Source organism: Equus przewalskii, chromosome 2 (genome assembly GCF_037783145.1).
Source record: "Equus przewalskii isolate Varuska chromosome 2, EquPr2, whole genome shotgun sequence".
NCBI classification, from domain to species: domain Eukaryota; kingdom Metazoa; phylum Chordata; class Mammalia; order Perissodactyla; family Equidae; genus Equus; species Equus przewalskii.
The window spans coordinates 108,267,769-108,294,574 of record NC_091832.1 but is presented as its reverse complement, the minus strand read 5'-3'; the positions used below and the strand labels follow the sequence as shown (position 1 = coordinate 108,294,574).

The window sequence follows — 26,806 nt, the reverse complement described above, 5'->3', positions numbered from 1 at the left end:
TGCCTCTACACGTCACTCAACGTTCTTCGTTATAACTCCCTGTGTTATACGTCCTCTAGTAGACTCTAAATTCTGTAAAAGCAGGGGTTGGCACTGTTGCATCCCCAGTACCCCATACAGTTCCTGACCAGTTAGGAGCCCAGTATATGCTTGCTGGATTAAGCGATGAATGAATGACGCGGCTTTACTAGTGACTATCCTCATTATAAGGTAATACGTGTCCTGGTCTCCATGGCCAGTCTCAAGTGTGAGAAAACCAGAGTGCCAAATCTGTCAATACAAGGCTCCACTGTGCTTTTATTAAGTTCACCCAGGTCTAGGTTAACTTCAGAATTCTCTCCTTCCCCTTGACTCTGCTAGGGACACATAAAAGATACCGCTATGGATTTATTTCATTTTTCATTTCTTTCTTCTTTCTCTTATCTCTTCTAACCATAAAGCAAAAGAGCCCCACAACCTCTGGAGGCAAATAGACATGGGCGCGAAACCCAATTTTACCGCTTACTAACTTTATGATCTTGAAAAGTTAATACATTTCATTTTCTTGCCTATAAGATGAGGATACCTATTTCTATATCATAGGGTTGTCAGAGAATTAATTGGTGCAAGTAGGGCCTCCTGGTTCAGAGTAAGACTTTGGTAAATGTGAAACCTATTAAACGTCTCTCCTCATCCTTTTCCCTTAACTCCCATTATTGCTCCACTCTGGATGTTTGATAGCCTCAAAATGCTCACCACTTGATTTTTTTATACCTTTTGCAATTTTCCGTTCATGATTCTCCGTCCTCCCACCCCATCTGGCCCCAGAGCTGCTTTTAAGCCTTTCTTTTTGTCTTGGCATTTTGCAGTTTCACTATGATGCATTTAGGCATAGATATTATTTATTTATCCTATTTGGGCTTCTTTAGGCTTCCTGATTTTGTAGATTGGGTGTCTTTTATCAGGTCAACCATTAATTTTCCAGAAAACTGCAACTGCCCTACTCTGTCTTCTCCTTTTTTGGCACTGATTAGATTTATTTTGGATCTAGACTTTCTGTCTCTTGACCTCTCCTTGATATTTGCCTTCTCTTTTACTCACTGAGCTTCATTTTGGGTAATAGCTTCTGTTCTAATATTAATTTTCTTGTGAGCTGTGTCTAATCCACTATTCAACCCATACATTTAGTTCTTCATTTTACTCATGTTTCATTTCTGTAGGTTCCAATTGATTTGATTCTATTTTAATTGTGCTGGGTCTTTACCTATAATTTTAAGTCTCTTCTTTATTCCTTAAAATATATAATTTATACTTTTCTTTTTAACATACATGTCAATTAACTCCAAAATATTTGCAGATTTCTCTGTCTCTTTTCTGTTGGCTCTCACTCTTCATATTTTCTTTACTTATATATATTGTATTTTTATTTTATTTTTTAGAGCTGCTCATCTTCCTTAGGCCTTTATCAGTGGAGATTCTTTAAGGCCCAGGGAAAGGTGGGTTCCAATAGAAGGGATTTCCACCTGTTCTGTGACGTGCCTTAGCATTACCAGTCTAGGATCACTTGACATACTCTTGGCTTAAGATTTTTCAGGCCATCACAGGTAGTGGGAATTCTGTCTTCAAACACATTTGAGGGCTAGTTTATGGTTAGTAATTTGCAGGAGATTTATTTTAAACTCTGCTTATCATCAAGGTTCATACAGCTAGTGTTTCTTGAAGTACCGGGGGGAGGGGGCAATGTGCATGGTGCATGCAGGTTTATTTCTGGTTCACCCCCACAGTAACAGAACAGTGCTTTGGTGTCTAGTTTTACAGAGGGTGTGTCTCTTATTAAGCTTCCTGTGTTTAGCGAGCCCTGGGCTTTGCTTTCCGTTCCCATAAAACTGCAAAGATACAAAAATTAACCCTCAAGTTCATCCAGGTCAAGAAATACCCTCAAAAGATGTACTCTGTTTCCCTCTCTGGTTCCCACCTTCATTTAATTCACAGCCTGAGTATTCTAGCTCATGGATACAATCAAGAATTTTTTCAACCAATATTTTAAGCTGTTCTTAGTAACAAGCTCAGTCTGGGCACCCAGTACACCAGGTTGCCCTTTGCAGTTTGTGCCATCTGATATTGAGCCAAGTTGCCTGATGACCCTGCTTGGTGATCAACCTAATACAAAGCCACAGTGTTTAAACCATTATGCTAAGATTTATCTTTCAATGAGTCAGTTGCAATATCTTCCTCCACTCTTTTTGCCTTAAGCAATAAAACATTGCTGGCAGGGGGCCAACCTGGTGGCCCAACGGTTAAGTTCCCACGTTCCACTTCGGGCAGCCCAGGGTCCCCCAGTTCGGATCCTCAGTGTGGACCTAGGCACCGCTTGTCAGGCCATGCTGTGGCAGGTATCCTGCATATAAAGTAGGAGATGGGCACAGATGTTAGCTCAGGGCCAGTCTTCCTCAGCAAAAAGAGGAGGATTGGCAGCAGATGTTAGCCTGAGGGCTAATCTTCCTCAAAGAAAATTTTAAAAAAACATGGCTGGAGGAGCCAGGCCCGTGGCTGAGTGCTTAAGTTTGGGGGCTCCTCTTTGGTGGCCCAGGGTTTCACTGGTTCAGATCCTGGGTGTGGACATGGCACCGCTCGTCATGCCACGCTGAGGCAGTGTCCTACATAGCAGAGCCAGAAGGACATACAACTAGAATATACAACTATGTACTGGGAGGTTTGGGGAGAAGAAGAAAACAAAAAGAAAGAAGATTGGCAACAGATGTTAGCTCAAGTGCCAATCTTAAAAAAAAAAAAATTGATGGAGAAAAAAGAGAGATGAAGATACAGTTAACAAAGAATCCTGATTTTGGACCCTGTAAAGGAGTCCTAGCCAGAGCTTGGACTGTTTTCTTTCCCTTGCCCCATTTAGGGTTCTGCAGAGTTGGCCTTCACATCAGGAAAGTTGCTTGTTTACAAATGTTTGAACATTTCTCACTGACCCAGGGTTGGGTGTGCCTTTGGAATAACAAAAGATGAATAAGCTAAATCAATTTAATTTTATCCTTATTTTGAAGGAAGTATTGAAAGTAAGCAATAAAAAATAAAATTAGGAATATATACCTGGATTCCAGCTTGTGAATTTGTTTCCACAACACACATCCCAGATGCACCAAAATAGACTATTAATCTGGAAAGGAAGAGAGATCAGCTAATTCAACCCGCTCCCATTACTGATGAGGAAACCAAATCCCAGGGAAGTGATGTGACCTGTATAACATCACACAATAGAAGCAATTTCAGGACTGGGTTTCCTGATTCCTAGGAACTAATTCTTTCAAACTACATCATGCTGTCATGTAACATGCAGGTTATGTTTCACCAAAGAATAATAAAGATTCTTAATAAACTTGGTAGATAGTGTAAATTTAATTTATTTTGAGGACCTAATGACAGAGGTTTATGAAAAATAAGCAAAAATAATCTATTGGAACTCAAAAACAAAACAAAAAACAACAGTTAAAAAGGAAACCTTCCATTACAGGGTATAGATTAACCTTTTTATTTTCTAGTATCTTACTTGTCTTTACCAGTTCTGTAATGAGAAAACTAGGACACGTCAAAGTTACTTAAGGCTGCCGTTATTATTATGAAAGATAAAACTTTTAAGATTTACATCTTTTGCATTCCGAAATCAACTTAGAAATTTATTTAGATATTTAAAAATAAATATCTTTCATTAGGCTTCTCTGCCATTATCACTACTTATAAGACCCAAATACATTATAAGGAAGGAGCTATAGAGCTATAGGTGAGGTTGAATGTGAACTGGAGAGCTCGCAGGAGTGAACCTCAGAACTCAGTTAAATAAATGAGGTCAGAGCTAGAGACAGAGCAAGAGACAGAGAGAAAGGTCAAGTATCCTTATCCTTCCTCATGCTAAGGCAGAGCAAATCCCCTTGACTCAGGAACCATGAAGGTCTCTTGGGCACCAGAACCAAATCACAGAAGTGATCATGTCAGCACAGCTCTGATGGATGACATTTGAGGCATCCACTCATAACACGTGAATAACTGTATATTCAGAGTCACCTATTTTTACCTTTATTGGATATTACACAATTGTGAATTTCTCTCTAAGGGAGCAATAACAACTCACACTTGAGATTATTTTTGGATATACTAGAGCTTTAACCTCCTGTTTCAAAAATATAATCCAAGATTCCAATATTTAACCCAAGCTTTTTGTTGCCAGTACATTCCAGACTCTCCAGGTTTCCAGTCACCTAGGGGTAATCAGATCCAGCAGAGATTTTTGTTTGTTTTCTTTTGTTTTAAGTAGAGACATAGAAAGTCCACTTATCTAGCCCTGGTTTTGTTTCTCATCTGCAAGAGATCAAAGTTAATATGAAAAGTATCTCCAGCTGGATATGTTGTGAAATCAAAAGAAATACGTCTTGTGTCAGGAGAGTGTATTTTTGAATAAAGTCTCACGAGCAAAAATTGAAGATGGGTAAGCATATCATAATAAAAAGTGCTCAGTCAACGAAATGTAAAAAAGGGGATTACTCTATAGAAATCAAACTCTAAAAAATATACAGTAAAAAAACATGGCAACATTATTAGCAAAAATTACCAAGAGTATCAAGCAATATGCTGTGTAACTAGTTGTGAAGAATGACTCTTGAAAGAAATATCATTTCTTCCTGACAGAGTTTTTGCTCCAACATGAACACAATGATACAGATACTAGCAAAGAAAAAAATGGACACCTTTTTAATACTATTGCCCAAGAGAAAATTCGCCTAACTTAACCTTCATATTTCCAAAATTTGTTTAGCTATTTTTAGGGATTTTCCTCCAACTGAAAATTTTACGAACATGAAGAAAAAGGTTAATGGAAGAAACAAATCAGAGGACAGAGTTTGTGGAAAATGGAGCAAGGATAATGAGAACAGAAGGAGATTGAACCAGAGAGGGTGCCATGGACAATCCATCCACTCATTCTTCCTTTTTTTCTTTCTTCAACAAATATTTATTGAGCCTCTATTAAGCGCCAGGTATTCTTCTAGGACTGGGATATGGCAGGGAACAAGATGAAGCATTTTCTTCCATGGGGTTTATAGTCTAGCGCAGGGGTTGCCCAACTTTTCCAAAAACGTCCGGACAATAAATATTTTAGGCTTTATGGGCCACACAGCCTCTGTGACAACTACTTAACTCTGCCATCATAGGTGCCAAAGCTGTCATAGAAAGACAAACAAATGACCATGGTTGTGTTCCAATAAAATTTTATTTATTAAAACAGATGGCAAGACAATTTGTCCTTTAAGCCATGGCTTGCCAACCTCTGTTCTAAGTGGAAGGGGAAAGGAAATGTCTAAGATCGTTTCAGGACGTGATAATGCCTCGAAGAAACGTAAAGCTGGTCGAGGCCATAGAAGGAAATGAGGTGGGGGAGCCGCTATTTCAGAATGTTTGAGGTCTTCCTAATGAAACGAAGCAAAGGAGCGCATGAAGTGAGGCTGTCAGAGAGGATGGGATCCGGCACACGGTGGAAGGCTTGACTCGAAACAAGAGCCTGGACAATTACTCTCTTATAATAGGAAAGAAGGCAAAATATAACATTACAGAGGCAGGTAAGTTGGCATCTATGGTTGGGAAAACGTGGATGTTCTTTCTGGTCGCTGATGGAAAGTGATCATTAGGGCTACACTAACCACACCTACCTTCTTCTCTTAGTCTAATTCTATTCTCTACTCTCTGAGGACAAAAAATTCAGTACGCATTGTAGGCAGATAAGAAATCTACAGAAGGATATTTTATAGCTTTTTTAAAGGAGGCAAGAGATGTAGCTGGGGAGCAGGTGGAAGGACATTCCAAGGATGAGTAGTGGATGGTGCGACAGCTTTGAGGAATGTCGTATGACCTGGACATAGGAATTGAAATCAGATTGCTCAACTGAGAGTGTGTACTATGAGGTGCAATGACTGCTATTACGTGAGGAAGGTAGGAAGAGATCGGAAGAATTTAGAATATGTTATTAAAAGTTTAAATTCTATTTATTAATCAGCAATATTGTCAATCCACGGGGGCCCTGCAGGGTTCTGTGAAGGGGAAGTAAAAGGCGATACTTGAGGAAGGTGAAACTTTCTATTAATAGCTACTGTACTAAGAGGCACCAATAAAGAGGCCTGTTGTTCCAGTTCAGTTGGGGTCATCTCTGGCTCGTCTCACAAAAGATATCAAAGTAAGAGTCAACCAGGCAAATTTTATGTAATCAAAGCTCATGAGAAAAATTCTGATAGAGACAACTGCTGTACTTGAAATGATATAGTAGCCAGCATAGAATTGGAAACATAGAGAAAAAGAAACTTGATAATTAAGAATGATCCATACATACGTAGAATTAATTTCTAAGATCTAAAGCACTACAAATAAAATCTTATTTTATGAGAAATGAATTCTGGAAATCACTCATGTCCAGACAAGAGTGATTCCTGTGTGAGTCAGAGCTAACAGTGCCTCTCCTGGAAGATTACGTTATACCAGGTAGATGTCTAGTGGGTGTAAACTCTGTTTCAAAATATGAGGGCAATGGGGCATGCTTGTCTCATTTCTTATGCCTACTTATAGCTTGACTCAAGGCTGCCTGAAGTTCAAAACCTTTGTTCTCCAAGAACAATCAATTCTTAAAGCAAAGTTCGTCCAAAGAAATTAGCAACTGACAAGGCACCTTCACTTTTAGACTCAACACCTCAAAATAAAATCATGAAATTTGTACACCAACCATAGAAATAAACCCTAATTCAAGACACATTCTCAGAGAGCAGCAGCGGTGCTCACACTCTACAGTAAGCCTACTTGCCCTTCTTGCAAAGCCCGTGAGCTTGAAGAGGAAGCGATGGAGAAAAGGCAGATTGAGCTGCCGGCGTGTAACACTTCTACCCAGGAAGTTCCTTGTTCTCCTTTGGCTGAGTAAGTGACCGATGTTGTAATCTTGAGTAAGTCACAAGTTCCAAGCACTCAACTTCCTTCCATCTAGTAACAATGACCTAATCCTAACAAATCCTGAAAATACGAGACAAAACAATTTCCTTTCTGTGATTGCCAGCAGCCAACAGTAATAGGTGACTAAGGGGAAAAATGGGAAAGATCCATAAAGCAAAAGTAATTCATTCTTCATCATAGAATCTCTACCATTAAGTTACAGATATTTCCTCTAGAAATGTTCCTTTTGAGCTATTTCAACATGGGCACTGAAATAGTTCATTCAAGAGCTAGGGTTCAATTTTTTCCACACAACCAGGTTTTCAAACTATGGCTCTTTGTCTAGGTGAGAATAAGTGGGCTAGAGTCTTTTTTTGAATTGTTGTACTGTGTGTTCATGAATTTGTGTCCTAAGCTGCTAGTTTAATTAAAGAACTCTCTCCAAATACAACAAAAATTTATAGCTTTCCTTCAGGAAGCATGGCCTCACTTCCCAGCATGCACGTTAGTGACTAGAAAGAATGAGGGCTTCAGACAGGTCTTCTTTCACAATATAAAATAAAGATTTTAAAATTTGTTTTATTATTATTTTTAATGAACCAAAAAAGGCAAAGAGTATAACATAGGGGTTAACTTGGCAGATTTTCTAATACAACAGATCTGGCTTCAAATCCTGGTTCTGTTTTGCAGCTGTAGGTGGAGGGAAAGCTACTAAATTGCTCTAAGTTCCACACTTCTCATTTGCAAAAGTGATGCCTAATCTATGCATATTGCTGTGGAGGTTAAATAAGAAAAATACATGGATAAAAATTCCGTACAAAATACATGTCTCAGTTAATGCAGAATCTGACGCATAATCAAACTTGGTTTTTACAAGTGAGGAAAAAGTGGACCCATGTCATGCAGTAGTTGAAAGTAATTTTATTCTTTACTTCTCAGCTATTCAGAGGCTTTAACAAATTTTTCTTTAGAAAGAAGTGATTTCTCAAATTCTTCACAATCATCCACCAAGTTTAGAGTAGGTATCTATCACACCTCATGTTTTGCTTCTTTCTGGGGACAAACATAAATTCTACACCAAATCCTATAGTTTACCTCTATGTATTATTTCAGATCCCAAAAATATTAAAATTTTCAGCTATTTTGACGAGAATATTTGTACATCAGACATCAAAATGTAGGTCACTGTTCTGGCAAATAATATCTTGCATTCTAAGAGTTTAGCAGAGCAGAAATGCTATAGGAAAATTAGGAATTAAAAAAATAGAGGGGCTAATCCTTACCTTCTTTAGCCTCAGAGTATAAATAATCGAGCCTCGTAAATTACATGCCACTTTATGCTTCCCACAGTAAAAATAAAACAAAGGGCACTTGTAACAAACACAGTTCTCTGTGAGCCAATGGCATGCCTCCCTGCCCGGCACATTTCCTAAGCCAGGACTTAAGAAATCAGGTGACTTGGCAAAGAAAAATAAATAACGTAGATATTCATGGAAAGTCCATAACCCAGGACCGATGAGTAACTTGAAAATGCAGGCAAGAGTCTACTGCCCTTTTATCGTTTTTGCCTCTTGTTTCTATTGCCTTTTATTGCCTCTATTGATGGCAATAGAAGCTGTGAACATGGTAAGGAAAAAAGAGACTGCTAAAACGGACCTGGCACTGAGTCTTGTCACACAGCATTGCAGGTCAATGAGAACACAAGCCGAATTTGACTTGACCTTTTTAAAATCTTCACTGTAACCTTGATCACCCTCTTAACTGAATTATGGATCTCAGGTTGGTTGTGTCTTTAATGTTCTTCACTCATTTATATTAAATGGCTATTTGTTGTTGTTGTTGCTGTTTTGTCAATTGGTTCAATGAAAATGGCCATATCCAAATGGTCAAGAACAACTAAGCAGAGATGTTACTTGTCATAAATAATGTATCCTATGAATATGTTGATTTATGACTATAGATTGTATTATGTAGCCCTTGGTAATGGATTTCTTCCCCTCTTGGTTGAAAAGAATTAAAAAGGACTTACCAATCACAGAGAGTTATTATGAAGAACATAATCAGGGTTATGGGGCTCGAAAAAAGTCTTTAAATTCAGTGTCCTATTTCTATGTAAAAAAATTTTGCAATTTATTAAAGATAGAGCCTATATTAATTATACATATAATATATGCATTATATGTATATAAATACGCAAATACTTTTTCAGTATGAATATACCTTTAAGTAATGTTATTTGGGGATAAAAGCCTGGGTCAAGAATTCTATGTTGTCAAAATAACCAAGATTTTCCTTAAAACAAGTGGGATGAATTAGAGAGAAGATTTTCAAAGATGTTGGAATATGTAATGGTAACGTCCTTGTGAATTCAGAAGAGTGAAGAACTGTCTCGTTTGAGAAGAAAAGGCCATCTTATTCTAGTGAATAAGGTAACGAAAGATACGGTTAGACCAAATGAGCTGGCTATAGTTCTAAAACTAATTCTTCTGGGAGACCATTAAAACCCATATTTGAAAAAAAATCCTTCATGAATCCAATTCTTTGGCTTTGATTCCTTAAAGGTGGAAAAATGAAATCTGAGATCTAATAGCAACGAGTTCCAGATAGTTCTAAATGTGCAAGATCTGAACAACTTACTTCAGCCTAGAATTTAACTTATCCTGAGTCTACCCGGCTGTTTAGCTTTTAACAGAAATACCAGTCTGGAATGATCAGGAAGCATAAATCATGAGAGCCACGAGAGGAAGCCAGAAACTTGCACCTGGCACAACTTATCTCATATTGTCAGTATAAACAGCACGTTGATTCCAGAAGGACCTGAGGACCCCAGAGCAGAGGCATGATAGATGTTGTGGTTTGGTGGGAATAGCATGGAACTGGAGTAAGAGACTCCATCAGAATTCTGGCTGTGCCTCTTCCCAGTTGTGTTAATCAGGACTCTTACTGGAAATTGCAGAAACCCGACTAGAACTAGCTTGGGCAAAGGAAAAGGAGACGTTTATTGGCTCAGAAAATCAAATGGGCAGCAGGATAAAGAAAACAATTGTCATCCAGGACATGAGTGCTGCCAGGTCCCTCTCCCTCATCTCTGCTCCTGTCTGTCTGTCAGCTTCCGTCTCTTGGACCAGCTCCTCAATGTGCCAGCCACGACAACTTTCAGAGGCTTCTTTTGGCTCCCACATGAACAGCTTCCCAGCCAGAGAAGACAAAGCTCTCCCCACACCACTTTCCTCACCTTCCTCCATCCCTCTCCTCATCCAGGTCAAAAAAGAAAATGTGAGGAAGGATTCTAATTGTCCGGGCTCTCCTCTTGCATTCATGTGCTGGGTCAGGAGGGTTGTTATTATTAGTCCGGTTTAGGTCAGGTGTCACTCCAAGGTCAGTCAGCGTAGCCCAGAAGATTGAGGTCACACAAGAGGAGGCAGCCACATGTTGGAGGGGAGTAGAGGAGAAGTTTCCACAAGAAGGACGTTAGCACAGACACCACCCCCGAGAGGAAGGCAGCCCCCACAGCAGCAAGCGGGTCGTAGGCCAAATTCTTCAACCTCCTTACTTTCCTAAAGTATAAAACGGGTAAAATTATAACACTTAACTCACAGAACTATTGTGAGGGGTTTATTTTATTTCATCTGGAAAAATACAGCTGTTTCTGCTCCACAGCCCAGTATCTAAATTATGGGTTAGTACTGAAAAAAAAAAAATGCATTTTCTGGAGAATGTCACCGAATGTTTATCTTGAATAAGAAAATAAATTTTACTCAGTACTCCTTACTCCAAGCATTCTGAGCCCTTCCTTTCACGCTGATGAATATCGTGTGGGAGACAGTACAGATTTCCTGCTGCTGAAAAGGCGGCTGAGGTAGGAACATTGAGCGGCTTGTTTGCGGTGGTCGGTGAGGTCCTCAAGTGCTGACACCAAGTGCAGGATCCTTGTCTTCCAAACCCTCATTCAGGACTTTCACCATTTCTTCAATTGGCTCTCCTTAATTTCATGCAATTTGACTTTGGAATGGATATATATGGTCCTTGGTAGAATATGTGAAACAGACAGCTGGCTCACCATTAACGTTTGTAAGGCCTCCCTGGGCTAGAAACTTTTGTTGGATTTTTCTGGCTTGCACAACTTCTCTGTGGTGGGGAGGGTGAAGAAACTTAGGAGAAGGAGTGAATTTCCCCGCGTCATTCCTGCCTCTTAGCCCACCTGCATCCGCCCTTCGAAAGTAAAATGATCCTGCCTCATCCATGGCTCGCTATACACAAACTCAAAGTTCACCTCCTCTGGGAAGCTCTCTCTGAACTCTCAAGCCTGCGTCAGATGACCCTCCTTTGGATCCCAGAGTCTGTGGTACTTGTCCCTTGTATCAGTTATGTCTCTTTCAGAGTCAAAATGCCAGAAGATAGAAATCAAATCAGCTTATGCAAGAAGAGACCATTTTCTTCAGCAATATACATATCTCTAGTGCTTAGCACAGTGTGTAACCTTTATTCACTCAACAAATATTTATCAAGCATCTGTGATAGGCCAGGCTTTATTCTAGCAGTTGTGGAGCTAATGCTTGAGACGAATGTATAAGTCCTCCCTTCTCATCTGCAGGTGGGACTAAGAATTGATCATGTGCCACAAGCCTGGGTTCTCCCATGCCCACCAAGTTACAATCAATTCCCTTAACCATCACTGTTTTTGTCCAGCCATTATAGCTGGGCTTCTCCTTTGTTTTCTACTGGTTCCCAAGTCCTTTCTTATGGCCAGACCTGTGTCGTGCACCCTGGTCCACATGGCAGGAAATGAGTCCTTTCTTATTTCTTAACAGTCTCCTTCTCCTGGCAGCTCTATCTAGTGCAAACTTTACAAGCTACCTGAATCACAATGCACCTCTCTAATTAACTTCTAAGCAAGCCCGCTCCCTATTCTCCACAGTGACTATTTCAATGTCCATTATTCTTAAACCTTCTAGGTCACCCTTGCTACCTCCCTCTCAATAGATGACCTCAACTCCTATCTCGTAAAGGGAAGACATTTGATACAAACATCTGCAAATTTGTATCTGCAAACATCTGCAAAATTATCTGCACCTACATCCATTGTTTCCTTCTTTCCTCCTTTCATCATGGAAAAGGCTCCCCTCTTCTGGAATAAAACAAATCCCTCAAACTAGATTCTGGATCCCATTCTTGCCCTCTGTCTCTTTGACTTTGAAGGACAACTTTCACTTCAATGTATGCGTTCCCTTAGAAGTCAGACCCATTAACGTTTCCATACAAACCTACAAATCCTCTGTCACAGCTGAAAAGGGAACAAAGCAACATTCCCAATAAGGGTGTTTATAAACCAGGGTTTCTCAACCTCCGCACCAGCGACATCCAGGATGGGATGACAGTGTGGAGTGAGGGGTCCTGTGCCTTAGAGGATGCTTAGCAGCATCTCTGGCCTCTATTCACTAGATGCCAGGAGCACCCAAGTTGTGACAATCAAAAATGGCTCCAGACACTGCCCAATTTCCCCTGGCGGGGGAGGAATACATTACCCCTGTTTGAGAACTACTGTTATAAACAATCGGAAAACAAAATATAGGACCTGAGAGCAAGATCAGGAGTTTATGTTTTTGGATTCAGGATCAATCTGAGTTGTGTTTTCCAGTTTGAACACCATAATAAATAAAATTAATAATAATAAAATTATTTTATTAATACAATATATAATATAATTAATATTAATATAATAATAAAATTATTATTTATTATTATTTAAGGGTTAAAGTATACTGTATAGGGAAATCGTGGTGAAGAATCAAATGATTAAAAATTCAGCTGGGAGTCTGAGATAAAGTTAAGAGTGCTGATGAAATAGCAGGTCAAGAACAGAAAGGTCTTCATTTTGAAAGATAATATAATGATTAAGAATTTGATCTTCTCTATTTGTTCTTTCTACAGGGAGGTTTGTTGTAAGAAACGGAGGACTGAAAAAGTCTATGAAGTAAGGGGCGGCCCCGTGGCTGAGTGGTTAAGTTCGTGTGCTCCACTGCGGCTGCCCAGGGTTTCGCCAGTTCGGATCCTGGGCGTGGACATGGCACCGCTCAATAGGCCACACTGAGGCGGCATCCCACATGCCACAACTAGAAGGACCTGCAACTAGGATATACAACTATGTACAGGGGCGATTTGGGGAGAAAAAGCAGAAAAAAAAAAAAAAGATTGGCAACAGTTGTTAGCTTGGATGCCAATCTTTAAAAAAAAGAAAAACAAATCTATGAAGTCATCCAAATTTTCACAAAATTCTCCTTGAGAATGCCTGTAAATCCCCCCAAAGAAGTCTTTGAATTCCATAGGTCTGAGAAAAATTACTTCTTCTTCTGATTAAGGAGATAAGAACTCTTTAAACACTATAATGAAAAGTATACATTTATTATAATTTAAAATATTTCATTACTGAGTTGCCCTGTTTAATTCGCTTACGTATACTGGGACTTGCTGTGCATGCTAATCAATAGGTTAACTCCACTAGCAGTCACCTCTATTAAAAGTTAGGCAAAGGATCATTAAACATACATATAAAATAATCCCCTATTCTGATTTTATTTCCATGAGAAAATTTAATCTGCTGTGCATCATTTCAATTCATTCTCTTTTTCCAGAAAGGGGAACTACGGGACAGGAACACATTATGTGGTGGTGAAGAGTAGGGGCTAGAGGCAAATTACAGGGGTTTGAATGCCAGGCTCCCTCCCATGTTACTACTGTGTGACCTTGCGAAGGTCTCTTACCTTCTCTGTGCCTACACCAGAGGATTAGATGTACAAACGCACGTGGAAAGTACAGTGCCTAGTGTGTCCAAAGCTATCATCATCACTATCAGTTAGCCTGCAGAGAGGCCAACCAACATGCCATCAAGAACGGGGCTGCTGCACCAGGCCAGACCTTGCACTGAAAGTGATAATCAACCAATGATGGCTTTTCTTCCTAATGTGCATCTGGGGCTCAATATTATCTGCTGCTGGTATGGTTCTAAAAATCTCTCAGGAGCTTGCTGCTGGTTGACTGCTACACTGATCATTAACAAAAAAGGAATTATCTAGGAGTTAGCATATTCTTCAAATAACAATCTAATTTTTTCCTTAAAAAAGCAACACATAAGTTGTGCATTGTAAAAAAAAATAGAGGTAGAGAAAATATATGGAAAAGGCAACTCATTAACTCATTTCACATTTATTAAATTTCTAATATGCACAAGGAGCAATTTTGCTGGGTGTTAGAGAACAATGCAAAGATGAATATAATATGATGCCTATTATCAAGCAGTACAGACAAATATAAGACACATATATCAGATAGCCAATTCCGTATCAGAAGTATGAATTGAGTGCTATGAGAACATGGAGGAGAAAGAGAAAATTAAACAAAATATAGGAAAGTAGAGAATTTCTTTGGCTTTTAGGAGACATATGTGAGACTGTCTCAAGGAGGACCGGGGCAAGGAAGGGCGGAGTTCCCAGTACCCTCGGCTGTACTCCCTCACCTCCCCCGCCTGCAACAACCATGAGTTTGGTACAGGAGATATGGTAAATATCAGAAATAGCCATCAGAACAGGAAATCACAAAAGACAGCGTGCTGAGAAGCATACGTGAAAAAGAGGGTCTTCCTTTCCATGACACAAAGTGAAGGAATCTATGGAGCGATCGTGGACATGGGAACCACAGCAGCAACTTAAAAAGCCACTGTCACCTCATGAGTCCATGTGCTCCAATGCCCCCCACTTGTCTACACGAATGAACACGCCCCAAACTCAGGGCCCGGGGCTTTATTTCCCATAAGACCATTCTGATTTCTCAATACGCTAGGAACGACTCTGGCATAATTAAAGCAAAAAATAAACAGACCAACTCTATATGACTTCATTAACCATCCTTGCCTTCATTTTCTGGTCTGCTTCACTGGAGACAGACTTCAGCTCAGGAATGAAGAACAGCAAATGTTTCTAGAGCGTGGCCGGCCAGCCAGAAGGCGTATTTTTAAGGCCTTTGAGAGCAGTGGTTAGCCCTTTCCCCAGAAAGAGTAAACCAGCAAGAAGTAGTCCTGGGATCTTAGTTACAATCGCACTGCCATGCCCCTAATTTGTTTGCTTTTCTTTATATTTCATTTATAAATTTTCTCCTACAATTATTTCTCAGATTTATAACAAACTCAGGGCATATTTATTGTTCTCACAATGGGAGTAAGTTCCAGAAAAGCACTATGTCTGGAAGGGAGCGTGGTTCACTGAACCTAAGTAGGAACTTGGAAAGGATGGCTCTAGAATGTTCTAAACACTCTCATTTTATTAATGTACTGTGTGTAGCAGAGCAAACTGCTTAACCTCCAAAGGGCACTGTGAATTTTAAAAACAAAAAAAAAAACCAAGCGGGATAAACTGTCCTAGTTCATGATATTATCACAATTATTTCAAAACTACTCTCAGTGAATAATAACAGTGAGAGATCAGTTTTTACAATGGCCTTAAATAAAATCAAATTTTCGATTCTTCTCAGAAACACTTTAAATTTATTCTGGAAATTTCTTTTCAAAAGAGCAAGAGGCAGATGAAGAGGATAGTCTAATATCCAAAATATTTATTTTGAAGAACTACACTTTCTAAAACTGGCCTGGTAAGACTGGATCTTGGAGTTCCCATAAATAATAAATGAGTAAATAAATAATCTAACAACTCTTCACTTGAAATTCAAGTTTGGTTTTGAATACAGTGCTAATAATAAATGTTTACCTTAGTTTGCACTTTTCTATAATTCAGTAAAAAACTCACTTCAAAAAACGTCCTATTTTGCCCCATGCCTCTAGTCCGCAAAGTCACCGTGGGATTACTATTTATGAAAGTAGGGAGATGGCCAGGTGGAAAAAACACTGGACAGATCTAAATTCTTGTCACAACTTTACCATTGGCCTTACAACATTAACTAAGTAATTTAATCATGTTGAACTCCATTTTCTCATTTGAAAATGAGGACAAAAGTATTTTTCTCTGCTTTACTCACAGGGTTGTTGTAAATATCAAATGAGATAACATACACAAAGCACTTGTTAAAAGTGTAATGATTTTGTGCATCCTTTACTAAAGATCCGTAATGAGGCACCTATTATATGTTTTTATATATATTATTTCAAACTATTTAAAAATACATCTGTAAGCCTTATTATAATTTTTTAATTGGTTTTTTAAAGTAACTAATATACACTAGAGCATTGGGGTTAAGCTCGTAAACTTTTGAGTCAAACTGCCGTTACCAGGGCAAACTGCTGAATTAATTTCTCAATTTCTTAATCTATAAAATAGTATGTAATAATAGTCCCTACCTCACGGGCCTGTTGTGCATATTAAACTCATTAAAATATGCAAAGTACCTAGAACAATGACTGTTATACAATAGACACTCAAAAATATTAGTCCTTCTTCTAAGAAGACTAAGAATCTAAAAAGATCTGTGAAGTCAGTGGTGCCTCTCTCACTGGAAAAGCTAGGTATTTACATAATCCAACCAAGTGATTCATTTACTCTTTCGGGAAAACGGAAACCTTAATGTTTCCACCTGTCTCTCTTAAAATCCACTCATCTTTTCTATTTAAGAAGAAAAGATCACTAAAACCTTGAAAACCTAACTGTTCATTTCTTTGTGGATGTTCTTAAGGAACAAGATATAGCCAATATGACTCACGGCAGGTGAGAGGACACAGCTGGAGAAGAGCAAGTCCAGGCTTCCGCTTCCCTTGGGTGGCTGACTTCTAGATCTGCAATGCTTAATCATAAAAAAAAGGAAGCAATGGTTGAGGACATTAAATGAGAAATGTGTCTTCAAAGTACCTCGCCTGAAGAGCCAAGATAATTTACCAAGCCCGGAAAAGGGCAAGAGCACATCAGGATCAGGATGGACACAACAGAGCTCAGTCTTGAGAAACAATCGCAGGTTTGCTCTTTGTCTTATTTTACGTTTCTGAACAATCGCAGACTAAATTTCAAAAACTTGACTAGGATATCAGCTATCCTTTCTATTGCAAACTCTAGTTGTTTTGCATCATTTCGATCCATGGACCAAAACGCAGATAAAAAGGTTTCCTTCTCTATGACAACTAAGCAACAAAGAATTATTTCTTCGTAAAAGAAGAGTTTCACACAGCTACATTTTTTATCATTTAAGACCAAACTCCTTTCATTCTTCCTAAATAATCCAAATAATAACCAACACTAATAATGCTCCAGGCGTTACTCCTACTGCCCTCCATAAACTATCTCATTTAATCTTCACAACAACCCTATGGGTTAAGACTAATATTAATTCTATTACACAGATGAGAAAACTGAGCCTCAAAGAGATTAAGCAATTTGCTCACGGAGATACACTTAGCAAGTGCTAAAGCTGGGATTTGAAACCAGGTCGTCTAGAGCATCATGAGAATTCGCACTTTAATCACTCTGCTATGTAGTCATTCAATAATTTATAGCATGTTCAAGGTCAAACTCAGCATTTCACTCCTACTCAGGCTTTTCCTCATTGTTTATCTTATATTTGAACATCTTGCAACCATCCTCTCCAACCACATCTACGCAGTCACCAAATTGTATTGATATTTTTAGCTCTTTGTCTCTTTCATTCAGTCTATACTCACATATATATCTGCCTCCTAAAATTTTTCACTTGGATATCCCACATTAAACTCACCATAATTTCCCACCAGTCTCTTAGCCATATATTTCCTATTTTGGTGAATAACTCCATTATCCCCACATTTGAGGGGAAAAAAGCAATTTGATAGACATCATCAATTCTTTCTGCTTTGTTGACCATCTACCCACCAAACACTCATGCAGACGCACGTGAATGCAAACAAACAGATACATCATTTGTCTAATCAAATCACTAATACCCGGTAATTTTCACCTAAACTATCACAGGTCTCCCTTTACTGATTTTCCTGCCTGCCTTTGATTCACTCCACAGTCCACGTCACCTCACTCAACTTCTATTCTGTGGCCAGAACAGCCTTCATGACGTGAACGTTCACCTGTCTTCCTCCTGGTTGCACTTTCATAATGGACTTTAAGATGAATTCTAAACACTTTTGCAAAGAATATAAGACTCTTCGGTATTAGACACCTGCCTCCCCACTCAGATTAATCTTCCAATGCTGTTCCCTTTGTCTGGACTACCTGAGACTCCCACAAGTCCCACAGCTTCACTTGAAATGCTCCCTTCTTCATGAAAATTCCCTGTCTCTTGAAGGCATGCTTAGATGACACGTCTCCCACGTTTTCAGGAATGTTTCAACCTGTCTCTATTATAACAATTACCTCATTGCTTTATAGTTGTTTGTTCACAAGACTACCTTCTTACCAGGGTTCTGGGAGGCAACACAATACATACATTTTTTAATTATATTTTTTAAATGTGAGACAACCACATTGTAGACACTTCATAAAATTTGACGTCTAATAAAAGTAAAGTTATTTATATTTCTTCCACAAAGAGGATGCATTATTTTTTAAATATTTCTTCTATTCATACACTTACACTTGGACACGCGCACACACACACACACACACAGATATACACACATTACGTATTTTTTATTTATCTTAGAACATTCATGGTTTGGTTTTGGTTTTTCCTAGCAGTTAGTACAGGGCCCACCACATACAAAATAGTCAACAAATATTTGTTGAGTAAATGAATGATCCCAAATCTATGCCATTTTTCTCTGTTTTCCCACTTACTGTCTTATAATCATTCTTCTGAGCTACACTAACAATCTTTGATTGGTCTCATTGCCTCCAGTTTCCTCTCTCTTGAATTCATCCTCCACATGGGTACCATGGTTATATTATAAAATGAAAATCTTGCCACATTATTATCATATTTATTAAAACTTTGATGACTTTTACTGCCTATGAAATCAAAAGCAATTTCTTATCATTCAAAACTTTTCACAGTTTAGTCCTAATCTGCTTGACTGACGCATCTTCTGTTGTTTTTACCTCCTGTATCGGGCGTCAGTCTAGTCACAGTAGACCATTCACGGTTCTCAAAGATACACCGTGGACTCTCACTCCTGTGTCTTGACTCATGCTACTCCTTCTGACTAAAATATCCAGCCCCAGTCTTCCTTATCAGGCAAATATTTTATTCATTCTTCAAGGACAAATTAAAAACAAAAAGATAGCTCTTCTATAAATTTTTCTTCAACTCTTCCTCCGGTTTTCAGCCAAATGAATTGCTTTCTCAGCTGTTTCCAGAGAAGTATTCCCAAATCCTAAAACTACGGTTTTGTAAAACTGCATTCTCCAACCCTCACTCGTGGAGGTTTAGATTTGGTAGGTCTGGAGTGTAGACAGGAATCTATTGTTTTAAAAACACTCTAGATGCCAATCTAAACAATGCCCCTTCAGGATCATACTGAACTCTGGGTTGCTGAGTGCTAAACATTCTTCTTAAAGCATGACTCAGAATCATGCTGGAAACAGACAGAAGTAGAGCATGTTGGGATGCAACGCTTTCAAGTATTAGCAAAACCAATCATTGTTTTCCATGGGTTTTATGTGTAGAGTCCTTGGGATGTGAAATCAGCTTCTGCTATTTCAAGCTGTTCAAATATCAGGGAAACAGAGGGATTGAAAACAAACTAAAACAAAGACGCACAGCTGTTAAACAGAAACCAAAAAAGAGAGGAAAGAGCCTGAGATCACACAAGCTGCCTCTATAAGGTTATACTCACGAAAAGAAGTGAGGAGGTGGAGAAGCACTATGAAACTACAGTTAAGCAACTACGATTTGTGCCCAGGAGCCATCAAGGCCCTAGGCTCTTTCAGAGCATCAGAACCATTTTCCTAGAATGGCATTACTGGCTCTAAACAAGTCACTTAGCACAAAATTCTTGAGATTTTCCTCATTCACAAAGATATGCAACTCCTTTTGAAGATTTCAGTTCAAAGCAATTCTGTGCAAAACCTACCCCCCTTCTCTCCTGGATATAATATGCTCATTCACTGAATAAGTGACCAGGAAGAAAAGTACGTTAATAGTTACTCTTTAGAATCAAGAGTTTTAGAGAAAGAAGGACAGTTATAAGATCTCCCAAACCATGCTTCTAAACCTTTTTCACAACATAGTGCTCATGGAAAATGATATTTGTATCGCACACTGGGACAAAGAGATGACATTGTTGGAAACTAAAGGTGACTGGCAAGAGGCTCATGCTGCCCCAGGCAACACCTAGGAGTCAAAGAGATCAGTATCTCCCAGAAGATTTGACACCCACACTGCTTAGGAAGATATACTAGATAAACCAGTCCATCTTAGAAATGAAATCAAGCCCCAAAGGGTGGTTTGACACCAGAGAAGTTAATAAGATCACTCAGGGTGGGGAGTGAGCCGTGAGTTTTCACATGCCTCATATGAACATTGGGTCCACTCTGTATGCCATTCACAATTCATCACTTCTGATCATTGGCGGAATCATCTCAAGGGATCCACCAATTCACTGAGGCATCCAGCATTGGCAATAGACTGAAAAAATGAGGATCTCTCCCACGATTATCTGTGCCATGTTCAACTGTATTTAAATGCTACTTGAAAAAATAAAAGAGAAATTCATTCATAATTCTCTTAATTCCCCAAAAAATTGCTAGATAAAATGCTAAAACTCTTTTTAAATGAATGGAAGAGGCTGCCAAGAATTAAGCAGGAGTATGAATCCAGGGAAGTAAGTGAGAACTGAAGCAGTGGGTGCCCTGGGTGAATCTATACATCCAGGTGGCCTAGAACTTCATATGTTCCCAGAGCAGAGAGCTCCGTTAGTGACCATCCTGCATAAAAGACATGCTCATAAAAAGCCATTGAAGGGGACAAAGAACTATTCTGCTACCCTCTAAATTCTTCTGGCTGGTCTAGGAATTAAGTTGACATGAGGCCGAGTAACAGGAGAAAATCAAACAAAGTTTAATAACATGTATACATGAAAGAAATCCAGGAAAACTGAGTAACTCACAAAAATGGTCAAAGCCACCAAGTTAAATACAGTCTTTAGTTAAAGACGAAGGAGGAGGGGCCAGACCCATGGCCGAGTGGTTAAGTTCACACACTCCACTTCGGCAGCTCAGGGTTTCACCCGTTCAGATCCTGGGAACGGACATGGCACCACTCATCAAGCCATGCTGAGGCAGCGTTCCACATGCCACAACTAGAAGGACCCACAACTAAAAATACACAACTATGTACCAGGAGGCTTTGGGGAGAAAAAGGAAAAATAAAATCTTTAAAAAAAAAAAAAAAAGACAAAGGAGGGTGCTGGAGGTAGTGGTTTGGGACTTCAAAGGGGAAGAAAGCAATTTACATGGAGATGGAAAAGCAAATGTTTGGTAAACAAATGTTTTCTGGGCCATCTATAGAAATGTGACCTGAGAGAGAACTTTAATAAAAATGGGCCTGGCCAAGTTTCTGTCTACCATGCCTAGAGTTATCTATGTGATAGCTCCTTCTTGGATCAGGCCTTCTATCTTAAATTCTTTTAGGTAGTTAGGGAAAAGGTCAAAGTTTCTTTCTGAGTTTTTTGTTCTCAGAAATAATCAAGCCAGAGAGACATATTTTGAGGTGGCAAATTCTGATCCCCCATACCATGCACACAGGAAAAGAGTTCAGGAGCAATAAGTGAATAAACAACCCTTCACAGAAACAAGCAGCAAAGAAAACTGTCTAGAAGAGATTTGACTATGGGGAAAAAAGCTCTCTTGAGGATTTGTAGCCACTGGAAGGTTCAGACATGGATTTAGGATCAAAACTTATACTGTTTACATGGTAAGGAAAAATCATAAGCTGAAAATTTTCATTTCCGGACCCATTAAAGCTGGATCCATGTCTTTAACATCCTCATACATGTGGCAGAAAGAAACACTAATCCTGCCTGGAGGACTGAATTAGAAAAGTCCAAAGGATTATATTTTATTGTGAATAAAAGTTCACCATAAAAGAAAAATCACAAAACACATGAAAAACTAAGTGACAATAAGGAAGGGTCACAGAAATTAAAAACAGCAAGAACTTGGGTACTGGAAATGTACAAATACAGGGAATATAGTAGAAAATAAATTAAGTATATATATATATGTTTAAAGAAGTTTTAAAAGTGGTGGAGGGAAGTAAAAATATGACTAATCAGAAAGAGATTAGTCAGAATTGGAGGAAGAGATCTCCTAGAAATAAAAAGCATAATAATTAAAAGTAAATATTCACTATAAAAATTAAATAGGAGATAGACACAATGGAGGAGAGAATTAATAAAATGGAAGATTCTTACTCATAAGGAGAAATTATACAGAATAAAGCAATAGACATGAAAAGATGAAAAATATTTTTTAAAAGAGTTGAAGACGCATAGAGAAGAGAGAAAGTCCAAAATATATCTAGTTGGAGTTTCAGGACAACCAGGCAAATTTAACCAAAAGAAAGTAACATAGCCATAATTAATACCAAACAAAATATTCTTTAAAGGACAAAAAAATACTACCAATAAAGAAGAGAACTCCATGAAAATAACAGAATATAATCAAAGGGATTTCACATTTGTAAATTTATATTGTTTAATATCATAAACTCAAAATAAATAACATATAAATTAAAATAACTACAAAGAGAAATTGACAAATCCACCAACATTGTGGGAAATTCTAACACACATCTCTTAGTCATTAATTCTTAAAGTAACTAAGAAAACCAATAAGGTTGCAACCAGTAGATAAATAAGTCCTGGAAATCTAAAGCACAGTATAGTGAATACAGACAACAATATTGCATTGTAATTGTCAAATTTGCTAAGAGACTAGCTCTTAATTATTCCCACTTACAAAAAAGAATGATAATTATGTAATATGATAAAGATGCTAACTATTGCTACAATGGCAAATATATTAGAATATATAAATGTATCAAGTCAACATGTTGTACACCTTAAATCTACACAATGTTATATGTCAAATATATTTCAATAAAAAAATAAGATAAAATAAAATGGAAGAAATTTAAAAAAAGAAAAACCAATAAAGATGCAAATAATTTGAACAATAAAATTAATGTTTGACTTCATTGAAATATGTAGCCTGCATCCAGTAATCAGAAAATACACATTATTTTCAAGCACACACAGAACATTTATGAAAATAGACTGTCTCAAATTTTTCAAAGAATTGGTATCATACAGAACACATTTTCTGACCATAATGTAATTATATGAGAAATTGTGGCAGGGATTGTGATTTTTCTAACTGTCCTGGTCATAGAGTTAAACTCCATTTCCAGCCCCTCTTATATTTAGGAGACTTAGCTTTGTCCTGTGGAATGTGGGCAGAAGTGATGCACGTACTTCCAGGCCTGAACACAGAATACCCTGTGCCATCTTCTACACTCTTACTTCCTCTTCATCAAAAACGTATGGAGCTGTATGTTGAGAACGCTGACCGTCTAAAAGGGAAGACGCTTGCTCTCTGTGTCATATATAGAAACATCAGGCTGAGTCTTAAATGAGCAAGAAATAAACTTGTATTATGTTAAGCCTTTTGAGATTTGGAACTGTTTGTGGCAGCTAATAGCTTATCATGAGAACACCAAAATTAAAAATAAAAATGAGAGCTAAAAATAATCCTCTCTGTGCAAATTTTTAAACACAATTCTGGTAACTCAAGAGTTAAAGAGGAGAGTATGATAGAAATTTTTAAATACTGGAATTAAGTAACAAATAAATCCAACAAAATTTGGAAGAGGAAAATAATATAGAAAAGCGCAGAAAATTAGGAATTAGAAACAAACATATAATAGAGGACCAACAAAATGAAATGTTGGTCTTTGAAAAGACTAATAAAATTAACAATGTTCTAGCAATGTTGACCCAGGGAAAAAGAGAGAAAGGCAAAAGAAACAACGTTAAGAATAAAAACGAGTAGTATTGGAGATACAGCAGAGATTTTAAAAATAATAAGAGACTACTTGAAAAATTAAAAGATAGACACTGACTCCCTTTTGTTCTGGACTAACTTGTCAAGCATGTTTGTATAGTGAACAGCCGGGGAAGATAGAGCGTCTCCCTCCGGAGCAAAGGGCAGGCGTATTTTCTGCCCATTATAAGAGATTCAGGTCTCTAAGCTCAAGCTTCCTCTGCTATAATACAATCTAATGCGTATGCAGGCATTCCTCTGAGCTCATCCAAGCCGCCTCCATGGGACCTGGAGACAAGAAGCACCCCTGCAAACCTGAAGCTCACGCGCTGCTGCACCTTAAGTGGAGTCCTTTATCTCTGGCCCAGGAGTGCATGTCTTCTGCCAGCATCCATGACGCTGAAAGTTAAAAAATTTAAGGGAGTGTGATATTGGAACAGAAATAGACTAATAGACCAGTGGAACATGATAGATATCATAGAAGCAGACCTAAACATATATGAAAACATATATGTTTAGACAGAGCTGAATTTCTAGGTCAGCTCAGAAAGCTATACTATTCAACAATTGAAACTAGGACAAGTGTTAGCCAAACGAGTATAAACTAAAATTGGATCACTACCTTAACCCCACACAAAATTAATTTCAGATAGAGTAAGGTCTTAAATGAAAAAGCAAAACTTTGTACACTACCTTAACCCTACACAAAATTAATTTCAGATAGAGTAAGGTCTTAAATGAAAAAGCAAAACTTTGTAAATTTTAGAAGAAAAGAATAGACTATATTTACGATGTCAGGTTAGAAAAGATAGAAAAAGCACCAATCACAAGTAAAAGATTGGTGTATTCAAATACCTAAAAGGTTAAACTTTAACCCAAAGCTCTAAAATAAATTAATTAATTAAAAAACATGCAAAGTTGAAAAAGCAAATCAGAAAGATATTTGGCATACAAATTGCTAACAAAGGATTCATAACTGGACTATTTAACAATTCCTAAAACTCAAGATTAAAAATGCAAATAACTCAATAACAGACACAGACAAGAACAGACATTTCTCAAAGAGAAATATGAATAAGTGTTCAATAAACTTTCAAAGGGTAAGACCTCACTTTGGTAACGGGGGAAATACAAAGGACACCACAATGCATACACGCTCATTGTAAAAACCGTAAAGACGATCCAAAAAATAAAACTTAAAATATTTATCACAGTGGACACTTCTGGGGAGGGGCAGGGAGGCAGGGAGAAGTCGGGAGGGACCAATGTGAGCATCAATAGCATTGATAATATTCTACTTCTTAAGTGGGACAAATGTGTTCACGGGAATTCATTTTAAAATTATCCTTCAAACTTACATATAATTTTCATGTGTTAGTAATAAATTGGGGGAAATCAACCATTAAAAGAGAAAACCGTTTCTAAATACATAAAGACTATTTTCCAAATAATCGTCCTTTTTCTCCCTGTAACTGTTTAGTAAATTTGGTAAAGAGCAAATGCTTAAGAAGTGAAATAATTTCCCATTGTCTGTTGCCTAAGGGGCATCGTTACATTTATCTGGGTCTTTCTTCATCTGGAGGACTTCCACTGCTGCCGTTCACTGCAGGATTGGCCGGTGAGACGTGTAAGGAGAGACTTGGCTGTGTTACCCATATAAGGAGCCTCCTAGAGGCAGCCCTGCAGCCCTCAGGTAGATACAGCAGCTAGAAAGGAGGGAAGCGTTCCCCTGCCTTAGGAAGAATTCTTGGCTTAACTCCTCCCCTGGAGCCCCCTCCTCCCACCTAGCTGAGGAGGCCAACTTGTGCGGGGAAACTCCAAGACTGGCAGAGTTCCTGTGTGTATACTGCAGTAGGAGCCCCGAGTAAGGCACTGGAGGGGTCATGGGAGGCTGAAAACTAGGTGGTTAGGCTGCATCACCCGAAAGCAAGAAGCGTGCTTTTGAAACATCTTTTGGGGGGATGGGGGACTCTTTATAATTTAAATTTAGTAGGCCTATACTTTCCGTACAATAGCTCCTATTGCAGGATATTGTAGTTATGAGATAATCATCTAATTTGCATTCCTTTCTAGGATGCAATCTGTACCTTTGATTTGAAAAAAGAACAGATTGGATTTTCTTCACCTTTGTATACCCAGGGTGTCTGGGGTCTGGCATAGAGCACATAAAGGACTTTTGTGCAGAGGAACGGAGAGATAGTGCCTACGGATTTTATTGTTGGCATAGGTTTCCAAAATTGTTCCAGAAGTTAGTGACTTCTTTGTAAATTTTACGCACACAGAAAATAGAATCTGTTCCAAAATCAGCTAAATTGGTTATGCAGTCTTTCTCTTCTCTTTGCTAATGGCTTCATTCCTAAAGCATACTCATTTGTTTTTACAGCCCTGAGTGTGTGTAAGGCAACAAGCATCTCAGCAGGAGGAAAAGACGTGTCTGCCTTCAAGGAATTTTAAATTTAATGAGGAAATATTAATTGTGATGGTTTGGAACCTCATCACCATTAGAGGCACACTAGCCTCTTCACTTTTCTCAAATATGGCCTGGCATGTTACACCTCAGGGCCTTTGTACAAGATCCTTCTTCCCGGCATGGTCTTCTAATACAGCCCCCCTGCATCTGCTTCAGGTCTTTACTCAAGCGTCACGTCTTCAGTGAGCCCTTGCTTGGTCATTCTACCTAAAATCACCATCCCTCCCCCAACACCGCTGCCTGCCTTCCTTGCTGTATTATATTTCTTAGTACTTATCATTCTCTAACATACAGCATATTTTACTTGTTTATCTTGCCCTAGGCCTGTCTTTCCCACTCTAATGAAAGCTCCATGAGGATGGGATTTTTTTTTTTTTTAAAGATTGGCTCCTGAGCTAACAACTGCTGCCAATCTTTCTTTTTTTTTTCT

The 26,806-nt window shown here is 38.4% G+C and overlaps 1 long non-coding RNA gene across 2 annotated transcripts in view; it reads right to left on the bottom strand.

Moving 5' to 3' along the window:
* LOC139081828 (uncharacterized) overlaps positions 1-8,334 on the bottom strand; it is an 86,642-nt gene extending 78,308 nt beyond the window's left edge. The window contains exons 1-3 of one of the 2 annotated variants that reach the window (XR_011537238.1): positions 8,229-8,334; positions 3,079-3,145; positions 1,121-2,377 (exon numbers count right to left, since the gene is read on the bottom strand). This is a non-coding gene — a long non-coding RNA (uncharacterized lncRNA). Of the gene's footprint in view, positions 1-1,120; positions 2,378-3,078; positions 3,146-8,228 lie in introns of those variants that run through there. The other variant, XR_011537239.1, reaches the window with a different exon arrangement.
* Positions 8,335-26,806: the final 18,472 nt, after the last annotated feature.